Raw genomic sequence first — 26,856 nt, forward strand, 5'->3', positions numbered from 1 at the left:
CTTGTCCACCCTCTGCTCCTGGAGGCTGACTCATGGAGGCACACATGAATGGGCTTCAATTACCCTCTGTCTTTGAATTTAGTTCAACAAATGAAAGGTAACTGCAGATAATCAGAAGGATGAGGATGTTTATTTTTTCAGCTCTTAATCTGCCATTTACCTGTATGTTATATTGAAGGCTACCATATCTGAGTTCTGAAAGTTTCTCCCTTTGGGCCAAAGGGAGTTATATTAGCTTCCTAAGACTGCTATAACAAAGTACCATAAACTGGATACATTAAAACAAAAACAATCTTCTCATAGTTCTGAAATCAAGTTGTTGACAGGGCCAGGCTCCCCCTGAAGCCTGTAGGAAAGAGCCCTTCCTTGCCTCTTCTAGCTGTTGGTGCTGGCTAGCAATCCTCGGTGTCCCTCGGCTTGTGCATGCATTACTCTAACCCCCAGCATCTTCTTCGTATGTGTCTATCTCTGTGTTTCTTCCTCTCTTCTTATAAAAACACCAGTCATGTTGGATTGAGCCCACCCTACTCTAGTATCACCTCATCTGAAATAATTACTTCTGCAGCAACCCTATTTCCAAATGAGATCACATTCTAAAGTACTTGGGGTTATAACTTTACATGTTTTTTTTGTAGGGACACAATTCAACCCACGTCAGGAGATAAAAACTTCCCAGAGTTGTTAATCTCAGGTTACTGCACTCTTTCTTATTCAAAACCCAAACTTTGTCTATTTCTAATAGAAGGGTCATAATTGATTCTGAGTTTAAAAAAACAAACAGATATTGTGGTAAAGTAAAATATGCACTAGAGGAAGGAGATCCAGGAGGGAAGACATGAGATTGCAGCCTATTGTTATGCTGCGTTGTTATATTGAGACGTGAATGAGGTATGAAGTGGGAAGGGGCACCAATGGCTTCCTAAGTTAAAATCCAAAGTCTCCCTTCAGGACTTTTATGTGGTACCATCTTTTCCCCACACTCCCTCATCCCCAATCACTTAACAGACTTTCACTGCCACCTTGTCTGAATGTCTCATTTATGCTTTCACCGGAGGCCCTTGATTTGTGTTTCCTCTGCCTGGAGTGCCTTTGCTTCTTGTCATATGCACCCCACACACACACACTTTATTTATTTTATTTTATTATTTCCTGAGATGGCCTTGCTCTGTCACCCAGACTGGAGTACAGTGGCACGATTGCAGCTACCTGCAGCCTCAATCTCTCAGACTCAAGCCATCCTCCAACCTCAGCCTCCCAAGTGGTAGGGACTATACATGTGCACCACTACACTCAGCTAATTTCGTTAGAGACAGAGTCACAATGTTGCTCAGGTTGCTTCTCCACCCCCCACTTTCTTCAGTTCACCGTTCAATATATCCCTTTGTCAGAAAGCCTGCCTTAAACAACCTAAATAAAATATCATCATCGCCCCCAACACTTCATCCTCAGCCACATCTATCACTTTATCTTATTTTTCCTCATGGTACGCACCCAATTAATCTAGTGTTTATTTTTTCATTCGTTAATTGTCTTACCCCCACCTCCCATTAGATGAGAACAGGGACTTTTTCACTCCTATTCTGCCCCAGTTGATTGAACATATGTGTTAGGTGGTAGTCACCATTAAAGGTAGAATTTGTAGGATATGGTGATAGTTGCAATGTGATAAAAAAGAATGACAGAAAAGGAATTAAATGACTACAAGGGTTTCTTTTGGTTGATGCTTTTCCTCTTGGGTGAACCTGATTTCATTTAAGTAACTTTTATGGCTTTCTTACAAAACAATAGCTAATCCAGTTATCTTTCATTTTACATTTGAAGGATAATTTTCATTCCCAGTATCATTTTAAAAGTCCCAAGGTTAGTCATAGAAATCAGTAATTCCAATGACAAATGTGAGTAGGTTGTGACTCATAAACACATTTTTAAGATTGTGCTTCTGATTTGGATTCTGTTTTTCTATTAACAGATTTTATCGATACTATTCTATTCTGTCTGCAGGTTGTGGCTGGGAGTTCTAGGGCTTTCTTTTCCCATAACTGCTGTAACAGTCTTATTATTCATGTCTCATCAGTTGATTCAATGCTCCCCTCTTTTCATCAAATAGTTAAGTTCAAGAATTCGTCAATGTGTTTACCGTGGTTATTCAGCTTGTTCTGTGACTCATGATATTTATTATTTGATTATTTGCTTCTAATTTTAGGCATGACTAAGAGATATCGTGAAATTACAGCTCAACAATGATTTACAGCACAGGCTTTACACAACTGAGACTGTCTGGCAGGGTGCCAGTGGTTCTCAAAATGGCATCTGTGCATAAAATTCTACAGGCATATGAGGTCGTGATCTGCCAATATGTGGTTATTATAGTGAGTCGTGGATCTGCAAGTTCTTAGTCCCTTGCTCTAGAGAATATGCTATGTTATTATTTTAAAATAGCCTTTTAAATTCATAAAAAAATGAATAAAATTCCTAGAAAAAATGAATAAAAGGACGACTTTTCTGACAAAGGGGTTTACTGAACAGTGACCTGAAGAAAGGAGGGGGTGGAGAAGCAACCTGAGCAACATTGTGAGACTCTGTCTCTACGAAACACTAATGAAAAAATGAGTAAGTTTTAATGTTTTCAGTAATAACTGTCAATGAACTTGAATTACGACTTCATTCTTAAGAAAACTTTCTTGTTTCTCCTAGAAAATCATGATTCATAAAGTATTTTAATATCCTCTAGACAAAATTAATTTATGTTCATTAAAAGGCAGTAGTGAAAAGTCAGTGTATGATCGTTTTTAAATTTACAACACTCACTTGAAAGACTATGAAATAAAAGTTAAAAATAGGAACTGAGAGAGAAATTCAAGAGTTTGTTGAAAAAATACATGAAAAGAAATTATGAGAAATTCAAATTATATCATATTCTTGGCCAGAGATGACTAAATGGTTGATTTTAGCCACTTTTCTCTAATTCCAAAGCAATCAGATTTTTTTTTTTTTTTTTGCTTAGGTTGGCTTTACAAAAATATTGTGAAATAATCAACATGTATGTAGGTGTTCCCTTACGTGACCTTGTTCATGGCATAAGTACTGGGATCATGCTATGGCTTGGAAAATAGTGTCTCCCACCAATTTCCTAGAATTCAATGGATTTCAGGGATTCAGGGAGAAGGGTGGAAAGGGGTTGAGGGATAAAAGACTACACATTGGTTTCAGTGTGTACTGCCTGGGTGATGGGTACACCACAATCTAAGAAGTTGCCACTAAAGAATTTATCCATGTTACTAAAAACCACCTGTTCCCCCAAAACTATTGAAATAAAATAAAAATTTTAAAAAAGAAGGTACTCAGATTGGAATTCACTAACATGGGATGAAGCTATGAGGTGGTCTCACTAACAGTTGGGTATTAGGGAGAGCAGAAGATTCTGGCAGGGAACTCTGTGAGATAAATTAGGAGAGAAGAAGCAAAACAGAAGAGTACTCACTTAGAGGAGAAGGGAAGGTGGGAGTGGGGAAGTATTAGGGTAGAAAACAGGATATAATTTTAAGGAGTTAACAGCAGTGGATTTGGATAGAAAAAGCAGTTTCTCTGAAAGTGTGCAATCAGAACATGATTACAAAATTTTCTGGAAGAGAGTATTTAGCCATACATTTGGCATTAACTATTTCTTTTTTACTTCCTTGGCAAGCAAAAGATTGGATAAATTATTGTGATTTAATGGACTAAATTGTTTGACCTAATTTTCCAGAAGGAACATCCACACAAATGTATTTCTATTACCTTAGATTTGTTGGTTTCAAATGTAAGTGTATCTGGATGTTCTCCATTTATCTGCACTTCATTTTATTTCCTGATATTCTCCTGCATTTCAGTATCTTCTCTTTTGCTATCATCCTGCCTCTGCACTACCCCAAGTCATTTAAAAATGTTTGGTGGTGTTGCTAATTCATTGGAATATATCGAAGAGATCTCAGAGAAGACACAATGTCCACAGATTAAAAGGTAGGATATGGTAGGTAACAGTTCCACCCTTTCACCCTTACATTAAGAAGGGAAGAAGGATGTGTCTACTGAAAATCTATCCAAGGTATCTTGTAAAGGTAACCAACAGGAGAGCAAGCTTTCTTGGAATATTAGGCCCTTGGGATGAGTGTATAAAAGCAAATACAATTATAACTTTTTTCAAAGCAGTTAGTTCATTCAGCTTGGGGTTGAGTGGAAAGAACACGGTGTTCTAGTGCCAAATTGGTCATCAATTGGTTACATAATTGAATCGAGTTATTTACCTTTCATAATTTCAATTCTTATGTTTGAGTGATGAGAGGCTGAAGAAGGTGGCCTCTAAGATCTCACTGAGATCTAACATTCTGTCATCCTTCAGAGAATGCAATGTGAACATAAAAAATAATAATAAAATGCAGAAATAAAACAAATCCATTTGTTAGATTTCGTGTTAAGATATTTAGTCCAGAACAACCTTTCTGTTATTAGAGTTTCCACATTTTGAGATCCCTTAATGATTTCTGAATTTCTCAATTATTTTCATTGAAATATTACGTAATTTTTCTTTACTACCAAATAAAGAAAACACAGAATACATTTAGTATAATTTTCAAAAACTAAAAGAGAAGATAAGTGCCAAATAAAAATACTTCAACTTGGTGAATTTTTAAGTTATATTTATTGTTGAAAACCAACATTTCACAGTCAAAACAGAAGGGTGAGTTGTAGCAGTGATTTTGGTTACTGTCAGGATAGAATACAAAAGAATTTCCATAAATAATATGATATGGTATAGAAAGAAACATGTTTCCTTTATTTAGGCCCACCAGCCGAGAGAGAGAGAGAGAGAGAGAGAGAGAGAGAGAGACCTAATCATAGTCTTTGGCTATGAGCAATATTATGGTAGCTAATAGTATATTATTTTACTCAACAATTGCTTTAAATAGGTATTCATGATTTTATTGGTACAGAAATTAAGATATCAAACCACAGATTAGTAGTTAGAGGAAATATCTCTAAGGTCTCATATGCACATTTCTAATAAATTATGGTTTTTAAAGTCTCCCATTAATAACTTGAAACAGTTGGATTATAGTGCATTGATTGAACTGCAGATCCAGTTAAGGAGGGCTCTTGTATGTACCTAAGAGCTCTGTTTCATATAATCATGTTTGAGGTATTATACTTATTCCTGTAAATGCTTTTTAGCATGCAGGACTTTATCCTTCAAGAGTTTAGTTATAGGCCTGGTGCAGTGGCTCATGCCTGTAATCCCAGCACTTTAGGAGGCTGAGGCAGGTGGATCACGAGGTCAGGAGTTCGAGACCAGGCTGGCCAAGATGGTGAAACACCATCTATACTAAAAATACAAAAATCAGCTGGGTGTGGTGGCACATGCCTGTAATTCCAGCTACTTGGAAGGCTGAGGCAGGAGAATTACTTGAACCCAGGAGGCGGAGGTTGAAGTGAGCTGAGATGGCGCCAATGCACTCCATCCTGGGCAACAGAGTGAGACTCCATCTCAAAAAAAAAAAAAAAAAAGAAAAAACAAAGGAAAAGAAAAAGAAAAAGAATTTAGTTATACAGAGACCTTAAAAAAATAAAGGGATGAGAGAAACTATTGTTGCCTATTAGGGCCTGCTTTGGCAAAGAAATGGAAGAAACTTTCACAAATGGGTCATCTTGACTTTATGTTATAACTAAAATGAACAAATAAAATAAGAACTTAATTTTAGTACTAGAATTGTGGGATCAGAATGAAATAATTTTGTCCAATTTTGTGTTCTTTGGAAAATTTAAGGAGAAGTCAGAAATGACAATCTAATTTGTTGAGAGCTGCAATCACACGAGAAGAAGCCAAATATTAAAACCAGTTTTTTTGTTTCATGAAGAAGGACATATTTGGGCAATTTTTAATGTTATATTTATATTAAGAATTAAATATTTCCATGGTATTAAATGACAAAAAACAGGCAGACAAAAATTATAGCAAAGAAGCAAATGAATTATAACAAGTTATTCAATTAACCAGATGTTCATTCTAATATACAAGTGAATGTTGGAAAAAACTAAGACTAAGTCATTGTGTTATCAAATTAACTTATGTATAATTCTCAACAGAACAGCTATTCTTATCATTTCCCTTGTAATATTTTCTTATCCAAAACTTATTAAGCACTGAACATTTGTAAAGCATTCATTAAGAGTAGCAATATTATAAAACTTCATTTCATCATTCAGAATGTTTCACAATATTAACAATTTTAAAAGTATTCTAGAATATAATCAAATTAAGCAATTAAATATGGTCAATCTGTATGGGCACCTGAGATGGCTTAAATTTACCATTTAATTATTTTTCTCTTCCTCAGGCAAAATTCTCTTTCAGAATTAGATTAATATGAGTAGGTAAAAGAAAACTTCCTTTATCATCTTATCTCGTATAATCTATTTGCTTCCTGTTCTTTATTCTTTAAAGCTTTTGTGCTAATTGTAATATGACTCTTTAAATAAGGTTACATTTCAATAAAGCTAATGCCTAAAGTGACATAAATCCAAAATTACATTATCTTTGAATAATAAGGAAAAAACATGTAGTTTATGAACTCATTACTATTTCCTATGAACAGTTTAATTGCCTGGACATATGGTCTACAGATCTCTTAAATTTCATTTTAAATAATTTTATGATGTGTTTAAACAAAACAAAAAAGCTAGTTGGGTAATCACAGATTGATATGGTTTGGTTTTGCGTTCCATCTCATCTTGAATTGTAATCCCTTTGTGTCAGGGGAGGGACCAGGTGGGAGGCGATTTCATCATGGGAGCTGTTTCCCCCATGCTGTTCTCCTGATAGTGAGTGAGTTCTCATGAAAGCTGATAGTTTTATCACGTTGCATTTCCTTGTCCTTGCACAGTCTCCTTCCTGTTGCCTTGTAAAGAAGGTTCCTGCTTCCCCTTCCCCTTCTGCATGATTGTAAGGTTCCCGAGGCCTCCTAGCCATGCTTCTTGTTCAGTCTACGGAACTGTGAGTCAATTAAACCTCTTTGCTTTATAATTACTCGGTCTCAGGTAGTATTCTTTTTAGCAGTGTGAGAAAGGGGTAATATACAGATGGATTACAATGTTAGAAATACTTTTTAGAGTACATCTTTCTCAAACTAAAAAAAAAAAATTAATTATTATTATTTTGCTTCAACACATCAATTATTCTGGGAAAAATCATGGTGATTTGGTCCCTTAGGCTATATAGCAGAAACTAGGGATGTGGTGATACTTATCTCCCTGACCCTGAATTAAAATCACTCTTCTATGTAATTGGTTGACAACCTTTTTCTATGTGGGACCCCTTTTGAAGACAACTGTTGCTGAAAATTTGTAACAGTTGAAAGTCTCAAAACAAATCAGAAGCATTTACAATAAAAACATTCCTGCATATAATAAGACCCCACAGACTTTAGAAAAGCATCCATAGATAACACATTATTTATTTGATTGCTTTTCTGAACTGTGCCTTTGAGAAAAACTCTTTACTGTTCTAAACTCTGTCTTACAGTCACAAAGCAAATTTCTCGTCTAGCCTTGTAAATACATAATTTTTCTTTAATATTATTGGGATATTATACCTTCTTATCTTTTCTTTAGAGCTCGCTGTATCCCACTTTATCAAGTCTACTCTAAGTGCTCATATTGTAAGATTATGTAGCTGCATTTCTAACGAATTATTTCTTCACACTGAAAAATTCCACAGTTTCCAGAACATTCCCAGTAACACCATGAGACATAGCATGTGAGAGCTGAGAAATGCTGGTCCAGAATCTAGCCAGCTTATATGTCCCTTTCATTGACTCCTGATTTATGCTTTTATGCCCTATCTAAATTTCCCATTGTTCTGCATCATTTAATATTTTCCAGACATGTAGTGAGCATTGCTTCATTTCCTTTTTTTTGTTACTGTTGAGCAGTTAACCTTTTAAGTTCTCCTTTTTCTAAATCTGCTACCAATGATTGCTTTTCTTTGGATTAACTCCAACTTATTTAGGTAGCTTATCATAGAAGTAGAAGGGAAATTAAGAAATCTTTAGATATAGGCTCCTAAAATAGGGGCAGAGAAACACAGCAGTGTTTGGAGTATTCTCTTCTCTTCCATTCTTTTCTTAGTCTAGAATCTATATCATTCGAGTAGCTCTGGAGGAAGTGCCATTTCAGGGCCTAACACTTGGTGTAAGTCCAAAATCATAATGCTTAGAGCCAATTTTAGGCAAAATGGGTTTATTCAGTAATGATATAATGCCATTACATTATTTCCCAAAGACTTACTCAAGATTTAAGTTTCAACTGATAATCTGTAGGCAACATATTGTAACACAGGGAAATTAAGAAAGCTAATTTTGGGGAATGTAAGAAAAACCAATACATAAATAATACTAATTTCTAAAATTTATTTTTTACTCTGTATGGAGCTAGTCAGATACTAATTAAGAAAGAAGGGCCTATATAAAAAATTAAAATACCAGTAAGTTAAGGGGCATATTGGAAAGCCAGACTAAATGAAAAGACTAGCTGAGTAAATGAATAAATGGCATAAACTTTATATATAAATGCTCAGTTGGATGCTTACAATAACAGTTATAGGAGGAAAAATAATCTCATCACTTTCAATCTAGTATCTTTATTTTGTTGATGAGGAAACCAAAGTCATAAACGGTTAAGAAATTTGCTATCACATAGTCAGTTAAACTGACTCCTTGAGTCTTGATAAAGTGCTAAATAAACCAGAAAATACAAAATTATATCTTAAAATATAAATTATATAAACATTAATGTTAAAAATAGTTATAAACTTGCAGGATTGCAATTAGAGAACATACAAATTTTTACATGTATAATTGTGGTAATTAGCTCCCCAAAATTTACAAATGAATATATTCATATGAGTATTTGATAAATATAAATATTGATAATTATATGGAGAAAACTTATTGAAAAGCTTTATTGGCATAATTAAAATGATAGTTTATCTTAAAATGTCAGTGTGGTATACTCAATTCCAAAAAATACCATTTTATCCTAAGACACACTCAAGCTGAGCCTATTTCCCACTCAGAAATACAAATTTATTTTTCTCTTGATGATATTTGAGACAGAGCCAAGAGCCTTTTCAGAAAGAAAATAGGTGTTTGGGCAAAGGGACACAAAGTATAAGAAAGATAGAAAGAACACCAAAAAGTACAGCTATTATTGGTAATGGGGCAATTGAAGGGAGCCACTGGAATGATCTTTAAAAATAGAACAGATCAAGTTCTGCTCTTGCTCAAAATTCCTCAATGTCCTTTCTATGGCCTGTAAGGTTGGCCTGATTCCTCTTAGGCGACCCTGCCCTGCTCCAACTCCTCCATAGATATTTTCCCTTTTCCCCAAGGTCATTTCCTCCTTGGGACCTAAATACTTTTCTTGGGGCCTTTTGGACTTTGCCCCCAGAGGTAAGCAAGGCTGATGCCTGCACACCAGGCAGATCTCTGTGCACGTGTCGCCCCAGCAGAGTGGTCTTTCCTGTCTAGAACAACCTTCCACACAACTGTCTGACATTTTCCTCCTGTTTTATTTTCCTGCCCAGCTCTTACCACTACCTGGAATTATATTATCTGTTGCCTGCCTTCCCAATGAGGATATAACATCCATAAGGGCAGAATCTAATAGTTTATGAAAATATATGTGTTTTCATTTATATAAGAAAAGTAAGATTTCTTTTACGTTTACTATGACTCCTGCATTGTAAGTTCTTTTACATGCATTGTTTTGTTTAGTCTTCATACCAACCTTATTAGGAAAGTGCTATTATTATCATTTGCAGGTGGGGAAGTTGAAGCTTGTAGATATTTAAAATGTGTCTTAGCTTACACAGGTATTACTTATCTGGGACAGGAGTCAAACTTAGGTCTTTTTAGTTTTAGGTCTTGAGCTGAAAATATGAGAAATGGGATTTTGCAGCACATAAGTGACATAAATACTCATATATACAAAGTGATAGAGGCAAGGCAGGATGTAGGCATCATGACCCTCAAGGAATAGAATTACAAAGAGAATTTTTACAGAGCACTAAAAAATGTATTGTTGAAGATGAACAGGGCTGAACATGTAATAACCTCTTAAAAATACAGTTTGCACTGCATAACAGCATTTTGGTCAATGACAAACCACGTATGTGAAGGTAGTTTTATTGGAGCTGAAAAGTTTCTATCACCTAGTGATGTTGTGGCCATCTTAACGGCATACTGCAATGCATTACTCAGGTGTCTGTGGTGATGCTGGTGCAAATAAACCTGTGCTGTCAGTCGTATAAAAGCATAGCACACACAAATACGTACAGTACATACTTGATAATGATAACAAATGACTGTTCCTGGTTTATGTATTTACTATGTTATACTTATTATTTGAGAGTGGATTCCTTCTGATTATTAAAAAAGAAAGTTACTGTAAAACAGCCTCAGGCAGGTTCTTCAGGAGGAATTCCAGAAGAAGGCATTGTTGCCGTAGGAGGTAACAGCTCCATGCATGTTATTGGCATTGAAGACCTTACAGTGGGACAAATCGTGGGGGTGGAGGACAGTGATATTGATGATCCTGACCCTGTGTTGGCCTAAGCTAATGTGTGTGTTTGTGTTTTAATTTTTAATGAAAAAGTTAAAAAATTAAAAAAAAAATTTAATAGTAAAAAAGCTTATAGAAGAAGCGCATTAGGCCATTCTTGCATTGCTATAAGGAAATGCCTGATACTGGGTAATTTATAAGAAAAGAGGTTTAATTGGGTCACGGTTCTGCAGACTTTACAGGAAACATGGCACTGGCATCCACTCAGCTTCTAGTGAGGCCTCAGGAAGCTTACAGTCATGGCGGAAAGTGAAGCAGCAACAGTCATGTCACGTGGCAAAAGCAGGAGCAAAAGAGAGAGTGGGGCATGGGGGAGGTACCGCACACTTTTAAACGACCAGATCTCATGTGAACTTGGAGAGCTCACTTATCACCAAGGGAATGGCCCAAGCCATTCATGAGGAATCTGATTCCAACACCTCCCAGCAGACCCAGCCTCCAATATTGAGGATTACATTTCAACATGAGATTTGGAGGGGACAAATGTCTATACTATATTAATAAGGATATAAAGAAAAAATATTTTTGTACAGTTGTACTATGTGTTATGTGTTGTGTGATTATAAAATAGTAAAAAAATGATAAAATTTAAAAGTTTATGAAGTAAAAAAGTAACAGTAAGCTAAAGTTAATATATTATTGAAAAAAAATTTAAGTAAATTAACATAGCTGAAGTGTACAGTGTTTATAAAGTCTAGTGTCCTAGGTCCTCACATTCACCCTTCACTCACTGACTCACCTACAGCAACTTTCCATCTTGCTAGCCGCATTCATGGTAAGTGCCCTATGCAGGCATGTCATATTTTGTCTTTTATAGTTTATTTTTACTGTACCTTTTATATGGTTAGAGATGCAAATACTTAGTATTGTGTTACAATTGCCTGTAACTATTCAGTACAGTAACACTCTGCACAGGTTGATAGCCTAGGAGCAATAGGCAATACGGTATACCCTATGCGTGTAGTAGGTTGCATAATCTAGGTTTGTGTAAGTACAATGAATTCACTTAAGGATGCATTTCTCAGTGTATTCCCATTGTTAAGCAACGCATGACTCTGTTTGCTAAATTGATGGAAAAGATTGTTTATACTATTTTCAAGTCCATTATATCATCATGTTTGAATATAGAATTTTGGATTCTTAGAAGTGGACAATGTTTTAAGAACCCTTCATGCCCTGGCTTCCTGCTTCATTGAGGCTAATACCTAAGAGATCACAAAAAAGGAACTCTTCATGTATCAAGTAGTCCTGGGGTGGGTGTTTCCTTTTTTCCCTTTGGCCAGATAAATTCTTCCCTCTTTTATCCAATACTTAGTTGTTTTTTTTTTTGTCCAAAGTTTCTTTTTTGTTGTTCAGCATTTTTGTGGAGTCCAGAGAACAAAAGATCTGTGTTTCTGTATCATAATTCATTTTGATTATAGATTTCCTAGTTCCACATAGTTGCACTGGCAGTAAAGAGGCCCTTTTGTGACCAAATTGCCGGTGATGGGTTCAGGTCGCTCCCCAATGCGATGTGTTCTTTAAGGCCCTTGGCCCTTCACTCACCCAAGAATGGAGGAAAGGATCCTGCCTGGCGCAGTGAGAGTTTAAGTAAATATCAGACCCCAAAGAGTTTTGCAGAAAGTGATATGTTTAGGCAGAGAGAGAGAAAAAGGAGAAAGAAATAGAGAGAGCGAGCAAGCTCCCACACTGTCGTGAGAGAGGATCCAGAAATGCAGTCAGCACAGATGTGGGAGAAAGGGACTTTTAACCTGGGTGTTATTCCTGCCCCATTCAAGTTTTCTGGTCTATGAAAGGAGTTCCTCTAAGTTTGCTGGAATGATTGATCTTTGATTTCTGACATCTTATTTGTTGTTTGGCCCACAGTCCTCCCATAGCTTTTTGCGGCTTTCTAGACAAAGGAAGGTCACCTGGGCAGTCTAGCGTGAAAGTTAAACAAAGACCTCTGGTCTCCCGGATGGAGAGGTGGGTGGAGGGATGGCGCTGGGCAGGTGTTGCCTCTGAAAACACGCCCCCTTGTGGACCTGGAAAGAGAAGTTAACACATTCCCTCACTAAGATTTCTCAGTAACCAATTCTTCCCTTTACATGAACCATGAAGCTTAAGAGCTGACTGAAAGATGTGAGAGAATTTCTCTTACCTCTTAAGTAGCTGGAAAATTGCTAACTGTTCTGAAGTGAGCATGTTTTCTTGGTCATCTCTTTGGGATTCTCAGGTAGACTGAAGTACATCTTCAGAGGACTAAGCCCTTGCAACACAAAGACTGCAGTATCAAGTACAAAGTCACCACATCATAGAACTGGGATGGAAGTTGAATTCATCGTGGTTGAGTAAGTCTGGTCAAAGCTAGTCTAAGTCAGATGCCTGCTTAAATGAACAGATTATAAGCTAATTATTCTACAGGAAACACAATAGTTTCATTTGCCTCTTGGTGCTTAAAGAGAAAACCCATGGTGTAGATTGGCTCCAATTAAATTCAGTGAATCAAGCTTCCTATGGAATTAACCGAACAATTATGTCTAGTACTGGTCCAAGCATGCTCTCGGGGTTTTTGGATGATGATGTAGTGATTAAGAGTGGCAATGATGGGTCTAGACCATGCAGCCGCAGCTCTGCTAACCACAAATATTTCTTTTGATAGGTAGGGTACAGAGTAACTCGTCTTTAAAATCTCTAATGAAATCCCTAAAAGCACGGAATATAATTAAATTCAGAGTTTTTCAGGTGATGGAGGTTGTCTGTGTGAAAAAATATGTGGTTCAATTGGACCAGCTTAAAAATTCCTTGGTCAGCTTGTCTGTGTTTGTTCTTGGCTGCTTTAGTGCTTTAAAACAGTCCGGTTAAATCAGACTGTCAAAATGGTGAGGTTCCTGTTTGATTTACTCATGCCATATAAACCCACACAGAGTGTTATGAATGCCACATTTGAGAAAATCTCCCATTTGTGAAAACATATTGGGTCACATTAAAAAGAAGATTAAATGAATCCCTTTTTCAAAAAGTTTTTGGTAGGTAGAAAGGAATGCTGAGGTGACGCCTGTGTAATGGCAGAACTACAGATGCCTCTTTCTGGTGGAAATATGTTCTATGGGCTAAATTTCATCACGTGGCAGGAGGGGAGACTATAAGAAGCAGGCTTCAAATTACCCTTAAATGGGAGGCTGGCAAATTAAATCCTGACCTTCAGCATGGTATTTAGAGCGCAGAGCAAGAAGCAGCTCACACATTCTCTAAAGAAACCCTACTGTAAGCTGAGCTGTACCTCAGCTCTGCTGGGCATACTCTCCTTCACTGTGCTACATTGTAGAATACAGGCAATTGAGTGTGTGACCCACTTATTTTACTTCTACAGCATTTACTGCAAGCATACTTTGTTTGAAAGGTCTCAATCCTATTCAATTTAAATAGATTTATGAGGCCAGTGGATTTAAATGCACAAATAGGTATATTATATAGATGTGTCCCAAGTTAGATAAGATGAGATTTTATAGAAAGGAGAGTGTCTTCCAGACTGGTGTGTGCACCAGTGTCCAGCAAGGTACATGTAAAGCTCATCAGATGACTAAGGGTGACTCTTGAAACCTTAATTCATGGGAACAAAGCGCATTTATGGTCAATACTGAACAAGACTCTCCAATTTCATATCCTTCCTCTAAATAGGACTGGCAGTTAGGCCCTTAAGGAATGATTCTAAACATTTCTAACTCTTTTATAAATACAGTGATAGCAATTGAAGAAATAGCTTCTTATTAACTGAAAACACAACGATTCTAGATAGGTGATAAACAGAAAGCTTTGTTGTGTGAGGTAGCTCTGAGACAACTATTTTATTTCTTTGAAAGCAGAAAAATGACTACAATTGTCATGTATTTTTCGTTACAATTTTACTGCTTCAAGACGTAAGTTTCACAAACAGTTAAAAGGTTTAAGGATATTCCATTTATTAAAGCCTTATTTGTATTCTTTAACATAATTTGCTGATCAAATGAGTCCTGTTCAAGTCATATCCCAACAGCAGTTCCAAGCCATTACCAACATTGCTGCATGATTGGGGTTTAATGGGGTAAAACACATTCATGTAGCTTTTCTGTAGCTCTGTGTTTAGTAGCCTCTCACACTTAATTTTGCTTCTGTCCCTTTAACATTACAAAACAACTTACCTTTAAACCCAAATATTTAGTGTTTGAAGCACTACATTTCAGACAGTAAAAAAGACCAAGGTAAAAAGAACAAGCTAACATGTTTATTGCTATACATTTTCCCTTTCAGACAGTACAACAGTAAGAAATGCTACCTTGGCCGGGCGTGGTGGCTCAAGCCTATAATTCCAGTACTTTGGGAGGTCAAGATAGGTGGATCACCTAGGTCAGGAGTTTGAGACCAGCCTGGCCAACATGGTGAAACCCCACCTCTACTAAAAATACAAAATTAGCCAAGTGTGGTGGCATGTGCCAGTAATCTCAGCTATCCAGTAGGCTGAGGCAGGAGAATCACTGGAACCCAGGAGGCAGAGGCTGCAGTGAGCTGAGATCACACCACAGCACTCAAGCCTGGGCAACAGAGCAAGACTCCATCTCAAAATAAATAAATAAATAAATAAACGCTACCTAGAGCTAGAAGGAGAAATGTTCTCCGTTATCTATTTGCAAAATCCTTCACATTGTCAGCTTACTTTAAAACCCATATGAATTGAATATTAAATATATATAAAGGGCACGTTTTATTTATCAGATCTCTGGAGTTGTGTCTGCAGGGCCCTAATATTTAAAAGAAAATTTGTAGATGACAGTGGACATCGGGGCATAGGGCATTTGACATTGTGTTAGAAGAGTGGCCAAATATTCCAAAAACATGACTGGCCATGAGCTGCATGGACAGTAGGGGCTGCTAGCCAGGCCATTTCCCTCCCTAAGCATGAGCATGGCCAATAAGGAGACTGTCCTACTTCCTCACTGCATTTTTAAAAATGACATGAGGATTGTGTGTTAGCACTACCTGCACAGAACAGACTTTGATCTCACTCAAATCAATGTTGGGTCTTATCCAGCAAAGTGTTATGTTAATGCATCAAATGGATTAATTTGATTTCTAAGTAGTTTCTTCCAAAAGGCAGTCACATGTAAAGAAGTTAAAGATCAACATGATTATTAGTCTATTATTTAATTTCATTATTTGGGAATGTACAATTTAACCCTTGTAGGAGAAGAAAAAAACTTTTCTTCTACTCTGCTATGTTGCCATGTTTATTTCCTGGGGTCTGTGAATTAAATGGACAACAGACAGATTAACAAGAGAAATAATTTATCTGTATGCTTATGGGAGCAACAAAACACAGCTCCTTAAATGGTTAGAGACTCATATACCTACCTTAGTAGGAAAAAGGAAGTGAGGAGAAAAGCCATATATGGGAAAGGCAAATAGATAACTTCCTTCTTTAGGAGAAGAAATGGAATAAGAATGTGACAGTGTTTGTCTGTATAGGTTTGTATAGTCTTTTGTCATGAAACTTCACTGGAGAAGGGATTTGATGTAGATTGTATTCACCTTCTACCTGCTGAGATTAGATTAATCTTGAAGAGGAAATTTATGGTAGCCTTATTTCCCAGAAGATGCTACAACTAGTCAGATAAGGGAAACTTGTTTGTGCATCTGTTGATTCTCAATTGCCTATGCCAAAGTGACATATTATGGGTGACGTATTTGGATACCCTTAATTCCATAAGCAGCAGTCATAATAAGACTATATTATAAGCATTGATTTAGCAACCTTAATAAGTGGTTAGAGACTTTAAAACAAGTGATAAGATTTTGGTGAGTTATTGGCATATGAGGGTAAGAAGAGGTAATAATTATCTTATTTTCAAATTCCAACATCACAGACTTTTTTTCCCTCAAACAGATGGGACAAAATCCATTGTTGCTTAAGGTTTACATAGTGTTAAAAATAACAAGCAGTATTTTGGCAAGAGAACATGTAGCAGAGGCAGAATTTACTAAGTTATTTTTTTTCATGATAACACAACAGTGACTTACTATATTGAGGAACACATTTAGTAGAACAATTTTAAAAGTTTACCTATCAATTATAAGAGGCATTTGAAAAACAATAGGAGAAATACTTAAAATAATTCTTTTTTTTTTTTTTTGAGATGGAATCTCGCTGTATCATCAGGCAAGAGTGCAGTGGTGATCTCAGCCCATTGCAACTTCTACCTCCTGGGTTCAAGCAATTCTCCTGCCTCAGCCTCCCAAGTTGCTGGGACTGCAGGCGTGCACCATCATTTACAGTTAATTTTCGTATTTTTAGTAGAGGCAGGGTTTCACCATGTCGGCCAGGATAGACTCAATCTCTTGACTTCATGGTCTGCCCACCCCGGCCTCCCAAATTGCTGGGATTATAGGCATGAGCCACTGCGCCCGGTCTAGGAATTCTTATTATTAATGTATGCTTCACTTAGAGTTTACATTTCTAATGCAAAAATTTACCTAAAATTTTGAATACAGGAAATATGGTGTATGTAAACAAAGAAATACAATTTACCTTTAAAAAAGAAAGAAATTCTGGCAGACAGCAGTGGTTCACACTTGTAACCTAGCCCTTAGGGTGGTAGACAGAGAGGCAGGTGGATAGATTGCTTCAGCCCGGGAGTTTGAGACCTGCTTGAGCAACACAGTGAGATGCTCTTCTCCACAAAAAGGAAAAAAAAGGGAAGGAAGCAATTCTGCTATATGTGTCTACATGGATGAACTTCAAGGACATTGTACTGAAAAAGTCAGACACAAAGGATGAATGTGGCATAACTTCATTTATATGAGATATCTAAAATATTCAAACTCACAGAAACAGAGAGTAGAATGGAAGCTACCAGGGGATGAGAGTGGGGAGGATGAGGAGTTGCTATTAAAGATTTAGAATAGTTAATTGTGAGGCTGTTAGACTGAGATGGCTCCAGTGCCCTGGGTTCCTATGTAAGCAAACTGAAGCCCAACTCTGCATAAATTATCTTAACCAATCAGAAAGCACCAACTCACCTCTAACTAGGGATTTCTACTGGAATGGTCCAAATAAGGATATCGCTCCACTTTAACCAATCGCATATTTTCTTTGGCTTGCTTCCGTCTTTACTCTATAAAAGCATTCTCCTCCTGCCCCTGGACAGAGCCCCAGAACTGCTTCTAGTTTGGAGCTGCCCAATTTATGGATCCTGTCTGATCAAATAAACTCTTTAAAAGTTTAATATGCCAAAACTTAAAAGTTTAATATGCCAAAATTTATCTTTTAACAATGAAAATAAAGTTTCAGTTATGCAAGATGGTTAAGTTTAGAGTTCTGCTTTACAGCATTGTACTTGTAGCTGATAATGCTGTATTGTACACTTAAAAATTTGCTGAAAGGATAGATCTCATGTTAAATGTTTTCACCACAAAAAATTATTGAAAATACCTGGACTTAGAGAAAATTTTGTAAAGAATCTTCACTATGCAATCAGTCTTCCATATGTGGATAGAAAATTGGAAAATGTGCATCATCTAGCTGTCCAAAAAGTAACAAAGTCCAGCAAAATACACTCATAACAGCTTTGTTTTGCATTGTGATTTTAAAAAATAAACATAGTAGAATATTAGCTAAAGCGTATTGCACTTACTATAGGTCAGATATTGTTAGACTCTTTACGTACCTTAACTCATTTAATTCTCACTACAACCCTCTAAGGCAGGTATTGTTTATGGCTGAATTTATAGATGAGGAAACTCAGTCACCGAGAAAAGAAACATGTAAAAGTACATTGTCTTGGTCTTTCATATTGCTATTAAAAAATACTTGAGGCTGAGTAATTTATAAACAACAGAAATTTGTTCTTCACAGTTCTGGAAGTGAGGAAGCCCAAGGTCAAGGTGCAGCCATGTTTGGTGTCTGATGAAGGCCCATTCCTCATTGGTGGCACCATCCAGATATCTTCACACAGCAGAATAAATGGAAGGGCAAACGAGGAAGTAGTGAACAGCTTTTCCTCCCCTTTTATAAGGTCACAAATGCCATTCATTAGGGCTCTACCCTCATGACTTAGTCACCTGCTAGAGGCCCCACCTCTCATTACCATTGCATTGTCAATTAAGCTTTAACACAGTAATTTTTGGGCACACATTCAGGCTACAGCAGACACAGTATGAAATTATGAAATAGTTGGTTAAATTATTAACTACTCACTCAACAGATACTTATTGAGCCCCTATTACTTTGCCAGACACTTTTCAAGGCCCAGGGAATATAGTAATGAGCAAGACAGCTGGGAAAGAGGAAAATACACAAAGATAATATTGAATGTGATATGTACAATGAAAGAGTGTTAATTGTTTAGTGATGGAATATCCTAGTTTGTGAGAAGGTGAAGCTGAGAACTGACAAACAGAGGAGTCAGCTTGATGAATGGGGGAAAGAAAAACACTCCACATATGGAAATAGCATGTATAAGGCTGATATGGGAAGAGCCTGATGTATTAGAGGAAATGAAAGGAGTCTCAAGTGGTTACACCACAGTTAGCAAGGTGGAGTGACAGAAGATGAGTTATAAAGATAGTGAAGTGTGTGATCATCTGAAACTTTTTAGAACATTTGCAAAATGCTGGTTCAAGGCTGGGCAGAGTGGCTCACTCCTGCCATCCCAGCACTTTGGGAGGCTGAGGTGGGTAGGTAACTTGAGTCCAGGAGTTTGTGACCAGCCTGGCCAACATGGTGAAACCACTTCTGTACTAAAAATAGAAAAAAATTAGCTGAGCATGGTGGCACATGCCTATAATCCCAGCTACTCAGGAGGTTGAGGCATGGGAACTGCTTTGACCCAGGAGGCCGAGGTCATACCACTGCACTTTATACTGGGAAAAAAAAAAAGCTGGTCTTATTTACAACTTTCCTTGATAGAACAATTAGGGAACTTATGGTAATAGTTTGCTGAGAGATATCCATAGGCTAAAGTAGTGGCAGATGCAAAGATCAAAATGTATGGCTGAGAAAGGTCATTCAGATTTGGATGTAATGGAAGAGGGCAGGTGGTATGAGGTTTCTGGTTTGAACAACAAAGTGGATGTTTAGGGTGGGGGAGAGATGATGACTTCAGTTTTGGATTGGTTGAAAAAGTGTCCATAAAATATTTGAATAGAAATTTTGAGAGAAAACTAGATAGATGTGCCTTGATCTCTCAAGAGAGGTCTGAGTTGGAGCTATTAGAAGTTAATAGCATGTAGGTGGTAGTTAAAGATCTGCAAATATGTATGATTAGGTTACAGAGAAAGTCCAGAGGGAAAGGATGAGGGCTCAAGATGGAAATAAAAAATTAAAATATACTCTTTGAATGAATGGGCAGGGTTTCATAACATATTACAGGGCAGATAGGCCAGTATTTCTTTTCTCTTTCAGGAGCTAACAATACTTAATAATATAAGACAATATCTTATAGGACTTGATAAGGTTTGGCTATATCCCCACACACATCTTATCTTGAATTGTAGCTCCCATAATCCCCATGTCATCAGAGGGACCTGGTTGGAGGTAATTGAATCATGGGGGCAGATTTTTCCCATGCTGTTCTCATGATGGTAAATAAATCTCATGAGATCTGGTGGTTTTATAGAGGGCAGTTCACCCGAATACACTGCTTGCCTGCTGCCATGTAAGACGTACCTTTGTTCCTCCTTCACCTTCTGCCATGATTATGAGGTTTTCCCAGCCATGTGGAACTGTGCATTGATTAAACCTCTTTTTCTTTAATAATTACTCAGTATCAGGTCTGTCTTTATCAGCAGTGTGAGAACAGACTAATACAGTAAATTGGTGCTAATAGAGTGGGATATTGCTACAAGGATACCTGAAAATGTGGAAGTGATTTTGGAAACTGGGTAACAGGTGGAGGTTGGAACAGTTTGGAGGGCTCAGAAGAAGACAGGAAAATGTAGGAAACTTTGGAACTTCCTAGACACTTGGAGGTCACAGAAGACAGGAAGATGTGGGAAAGTTTGAAATTTCCCAGATACTTGTTCAATGGCTTCAACCAAAATGCTAATAATGATATGGACAATAAAGTCCAGGCTGAGTGGGTCTCAGATGGAGATGAGGAACTTTTTGGGACCTGGAATAAATGTAACTATTGCTGTGTTCTTGCCCTGGCCAAGAGATCTGTGGAACTTTGAAAATGAGAGAGATGATTTCTAAGCAGCAAAGCATTCAACATATAACTTGGGTGCTGTTAAAAGCATCTAGTTTTATGTACTCACAAATATATGGTTTGGAATTGGAACTCATATTTAAAAGGGAAGCAGAACATAAAAGTTTGGAAAATTTGCAGCTTGATAATGCAATAGAAAAAGAAAAATCTGTTTTCTGAGGAAAAATTCAAGCCAGCTACAGAAATTTGCATAAGTGACAAGAAGCCAAATGTTAATCACCAAGACACTAGGGAAAACATCTCCAGGGCATGCCAGAGGTCTTCAGGGCAGCCCCTCCCATCACAAGCCAGGAGGCCTAGGAGGAAAAAAATGGTTTTGTGGGCCAGGCCCAGGACCTTGCTGCTTTGTGAAGTCTCTGGACTTAGTGCCTGTGTCCCAGGAGTGGCTAAAAGGGGCCAATGTACACCTCAGACTATTGGTTCAGAGAGTACAAGCTCCAAGCCTTGGCTGCTTCCATGTTAGTTTTATAAAGGGCAGTTCCCCTGCACATGCTCTCTTGCTTGCTGCCATGTAAGATGTGCCTTTGCTCCTCCTTTGCCATCTGCCATGATTGTGAGGCCTCCCCAGCCATATGGAACTGTGAGTTCATTAAACCTCTTTTTCTTATAAATTACCCAGTCTTTGTTATGTCTTTATTAGCAGTGTGAGAACAGACTAATACAGAAATCAAAGTAATAGATGTGGGAAATGTTGTAGGAAATCAATAGAGCAGGAACTACTTTTAGAATGGCCAGAAGGTCCTATCAAAAGAATAGGGCCCTAGTAGGACCTTGAGATGACCAAGTGGGAGGGAAGTTTAAATGAAATGTGAGGAGAAGAAAGGTACTAGACAGATTTTGCATAGGAGCTGCAAAAAGAAGCAAAAGAAATAGAGATGATGATTTCTGTCCTCATGGAACTTACATATAAATGAAAAGACTATAAAAAGAAAAAAGCATGAAATATTTAAAAGAATCATATTTTATGGGCTATGTAAATTAATATTATAGATTGTCTACATACAATGCTAAAGCAGCATTAGAGTAGCTGTGCTATTCTGGTATTAGGAGAGTATTGTGGAGGCAATGGGTTTGAGTCACAGTTTAAAGAGAGTCATGAATGTGAATTTCTTAGATTTAATTCATATTCTCACTAAAGTACTTGATTGCCTAGTAAATATGTATTGAGTGTCCATTCTGTAGAAGGTTTTCAAAGCCTAATGAACTGCATTTGAAAGGTTTTCCCCTTTATTGTTCATTATAAATATAACTTGTAATTGCTGCAATGAACCATAATTACTTAAAGCCAGATTAGATGAAATGTAAGTGCCATTACTATCTCCCTTAATTAGGGAAAGCAAGCTCAAGGGAAAATGAAAATGGATGCAGTGATGATTGCTTGTGCTCAAGTACAACAAGGACACTCAAGAGAAGTTCTACTGCAGAATTCTAATTCTAAGCTTATTAACCTATTAAAAAGTTGACCATTTAATAAATGCTCTTACTGCTATTTTGAAGTCACATCCCAAATCCCTAAATCTCTGGTTTGTTTTTTCCATTAATATACCATTAAATATTTGTATCCAGTGAAAATCTCTCTTCTGACAACTAAACATACAAAGGTAATCACTTCATAGTTAGAACCAATGAACAGCAAGCTTCTCAAACTTAATACTCATGTATTTATTATTTTTTGCTTCAACTGAATGCCAATTGTTTCATTTTTCCCATTATTTTAATTTCTAAGGCAAGATAATTCTAACCTAGCTTAGAAGGAGGAGACAAAAGAAACAGACTTCTGTTTTTGTGCAGAGATCATAAATCCACAAATGTAGAAAGACTCTTGCCACATTTGCTTTCTTCTTTTCTAGTTGGAAAACTTCATTATAGAAGTGTTAGTAAATAATTCTTGGAGAATTATGTAGATTAATTGCTGTCAGGAAAACAAAACCCAAACCAAACTACCAACTAAAGAATAATGCAGAACATCTTGTGCACAATTGGAGCATGTCTGCTCTACATCTCTCACAAGGCAAGATCTCTGCAACCCAGGCCTCCTAAGGGACTGCTGTTACCAGCCTTTAAAGATATAGTAGGAATGTTTGAACATGTTTTAATACAGTTAAGAGCTTTTTAATTTTCTTTCAATTAACGAAGTTTTATTATCATCAAACGGGGCCTGTAGAACTATATCTGATGAATTATTCAACAAGGGGTGTGAAACAAGTTCACTGTGCATTGATTACCAACTTGTCTGAATCTAGTGAGACAAAATATCCCCTCACACAAGCTATATTTAGTAATTTTATTACAGATAAAAGCAAGAGTTTACAGAAACCTGGGATTCATTGTGAGCCGATTCTCCGTGGCTTAGGAAAGCTGCCCAAGGCACTTGAGAGACCCGAGAAAGCAGCCTGCCCTGGTTTTATGCCCCGGGAAATCATGACATACTGAGCTAAAGAGCATCCTGTTTCGAGGGCTTGGAACAAGCGAGAGCTATTTGGCCTAGCTCCCCCATATCCCAGCACATTCTACATTTATTCTTGAGAACTAAAAGGGAGAAAGGCAGAAAATCTGGGTTTGTCCAAGGGCACCCAGAGACCTGTCCCACAGAAGGAAAAGGAGGTGTAGAGGCTTCTATATATTTTATATTGGAGTTGGGATACAAAACAATGTGGTGCCTAAGCATAAAATATTTCCATTAAAAAAAAACAGAGTTTGATTAACTCTTGCTGTGTGACTTTATAGAACTCTCCACCTCCCCATTTTTAAAGGAAAACATTTTTTACCACAAAATAATGCATGAGAGTTGTAGTAAAAATATTCAAATCATCACTAAGAAATTGTATTAGTCATTCTTAAATTGCTAAAAAGAAATACCTGAGAGCAGGTAATTTATAAAGAAAAGAGGTTTAATTGGCTCACAGTTCCGCAGGCTTTACCCTGGATGCATAGCTCTAATATCTGCTCAGCTTCTCGGGAGGCCTCAAGGAGCCTTTATTCATGATGGAAGGCAAAGTGGAAGCAGGTACATCACACAACCAGAGCAGGAGCAAGAGACAGAGAAAGTGGGGTGGGGTAGGTGCCACACACTTTTAAATGACCAGATCTTATGAAAACTCACTCACTTATGAACAAAACACCAAGCCATAAGAGATGCACTGCCATGACCCAAATACCTCCCAGTAGGCTCTACTTCCAGCACTGGGGATTACAGTTCAACATGAGTTTTGGGTGGGGAGAAATATCCAAACGCTATCAGAAAGAAATATTAAAAACTGATCATCTATTTTCTCTTTCAGTTTTATAGCCCAGAGGAAACCATATTTATAGCATGTCCATAGAAACTTTTAAAATATATTTTCTTTTTCTGTCATGTAGATACTAATTTTAAAAATGACAAAAACCAGATTATATTTGTTTGATAAAAATACTTTTGAAAATTATGTAATGATGTGAATGAATTACTTAAACTCTTTAAGCCTTAGTGTCTTCAACTATAAAGTGAGGATATTAATTCCTATTTCAAAAAAATTGATGAGAATTAGATGAGTTAAAAGCAAAGTGCTTAGCATAGTGACAGAAATACAGAAAATATTCAGTAAATGCTGCATGTTAGTTATCCAGGGCTCTTGCTCCTTTTCTCTTCTCTAGTTGCAGTGAACTTTCAGTGTTCTATATGTAGTTGCACAAGTGCATGTTACCCATCGGTATCAGCCCCTATCCTAGAACCAGTAATGGTTCATGGAAGATGCATAATCAGTGATCACTGAATGAATGAACATACCATGAGTCTAATACTTATTGTACTTATTGAACTGCTTTGCAAATATTTATTATGTCACTTCACTTTCTTTTTCTTTCTTTTCTTTTCTTTTTTTTTTTTTTTGCTGAAAACTCCGTGAAGACAGGGGCCTCCTTGTCTCACTCATTTTTTTCTCTACATCATACAAAGTAGGTCATAAACAATATTTGGTAAACATAGGCATGCTCCTAATCTAGTCAGACTTAGAGCTGCTCTTTACTTCTGCAGAAGAAAGTTGAAAGGAGCAAATTCTGAAGGCCAACTGTGGAGTAGAATGAGCACCTCAGAGCCTTATTCATCTCAGGCAACCTGCCATTGTTTTAAAGAGCCAAATAATCCTTTCACGCTCTTTGTGATATTTTGATCTAGAATATTTGCTTGGAGATTTGATGCTCAGGATTATGTTTTAGCTTTGAAAGAAGCCACAAGCGAGAGAAAATTCATAGAATTGAGAAAAAGCCAAGTACCTCTGGGGCCTTTTCTGGTTGGTCCCAGGCCTGGACTGACTTCTGTCTTCAAGCCTGCTGAATTTTTGGAGCAAAATATCTTGACTAGGCACAAGGTACTGACTCATTTGAAAAATTGCTCTATCTACTTGACTTTCCAACCTGGGAATATATCTTCTGGTATTTATCTGGAGAAATTAAATAATTGTTTTCCTCTTAAGTTGCTCTTAAGCATATCATTTACATAAAAATCTTTCAGTTTACTTTCCAGAATTTCTTGGATGCTCTTTTATTCATTTGCAGTGCCACATCATCAATTTCCCTGCCATGAAGCCTAAATCCACCCATAAAAGCAGAAATTATCAATATTTCCATGTTCTTTATAGTAAATTTCAAATTTCCCATAGGTAGTCAACTACACACATAATAGTTTCTTTTTATTCTGGACAACATCTAAAGGAGTTTTCATTTCATAACATATTATTGTATCTGAGACAGCAAATTAGTCTCTATAAAAATAGTGGTAAAATAGATATAAGAAAATATATCATTTTAACCATCTTAAAGTTTGCAGTTCAGTGGTGTTACGTACGTTTACAATGCGTGCAGTCATTACCGCTATCTATTTCTGGAACTCTTCTATTACCCCAAACAGAAACTCAAAATAGACCTTTTTAATGGGACTTTAAGAATCACTAATTCTGGAAGCATGCTGAAAACATTTATGGAATTCTTTTTCAAAGTTGGAAAATTACATGAAGAGACAAATTATAGTATACTATCTAAGTAGTTATTTGAGCTTTCTTTTTAACCACAGCTTTAAAATTAACATAAAAACAGATTAGAAGTATCCAACATTGCATAACTAATGAAGTAAAAGTAGAAAGTAGAATAACACATTAATTAACAAATATATTCTACCCAACTTGGCTTTCTAAGTTTTTTGGACCTAGTTCAAATTTCACTTCTTCCTCAAAGAAATGTTCTTTGCTAACCATCAGCAGAAATAATTTCTTCTTTCTTTGAAATTTGCTGAGTTATTAGTTTCTTTTACTTCACATTTACTTTGTATCTCATTTAAAACACATCATCCCCACCAAAGAAATAGGTCCTTGACAACAAGTTCCCATTCATTTATGAATAAAATATTTAATTGTATCCCTGCGATAAAAAGTTTATTTTAATCATACTTTTAAGTTAGCTAACTTTCACATTAAAACATTAACTTTTCCTGAATAATCAAACAATCTTGAAGAAAAACAAGTTTGGAGATCTCACACTTTCTGATTTCAAAATTTACTATAAAGCCATGGTAATCAATAAAATGTGATACTGCCATAAAGACAGACACATAGAGCAGTGGAGTAGAATAGACAGACCAGAAGTAAACTCTTGCATGTGTGGTTAAGCGTATATTTCACAAGGATATATTTGACAAGCTTGCATATATTTGACAAGTGGGCTAAGACCATTCAATGGGAAAAACACACTCTTTTCAATAAATGATGCTGAGAACACAGAATATCCACATGGAAAAATAAATAAATAAAGTTGGAGGCTTATCTTACATCATATAAAAAAATGAGCTCAAAATGAATCAAATACCTAAATACAACTTATAAAACTCATAGAAGAAAATTTTTAAAACCCTTCATAATATTGAATTTGGCAATGACTTTTTGGATAAGACACCAGAACACAGGAAACAACATTTAAAAGACAGGTAAGTTGGACTTCATCAAAATTAAAACTT

At 36.6% G+C, this 26,856-nt stretch overlaps 1 long non-coding RNA gene across 1 annotated transcript; it reads left to right on the plus strand.

Moving 5' to 3' along the window:
• The first annotated feature begins 11,466 nt into the window (after positions 1-11,466).
• LOC116549349 lies at positions 11,467-14,746 on the plus strand. The gene is made up of 3 exons (XR_004267819.1): positions 11,467-11,906; positions 12,520-12,618; positions 12,721-14,746. It is a non-coding gene; the product is annotated as an uncharacterized LOC116549349 (long non-coding RNA).
• Positions 14,747-26,856: the final 12,110 nt, after the last annotated feature.

The sequence above is a fragment of the Sapajus apella genome, unplaced genomic scaffold (genome assembly GCF_009761245.1).
Source record: "Sapajus apella isolate SASKATOON/1434 unplaced genomic scaffold, GSC_monkey_1.0 scaffold6, whole genome shotgun sequence".
NCBI classification, from domain to species: domain Eukaryota; kingdom Metazoa; phylum Chordata; class Mammalia; order Primates; family Cebidae; genus Sapajus; species Sapajus apella.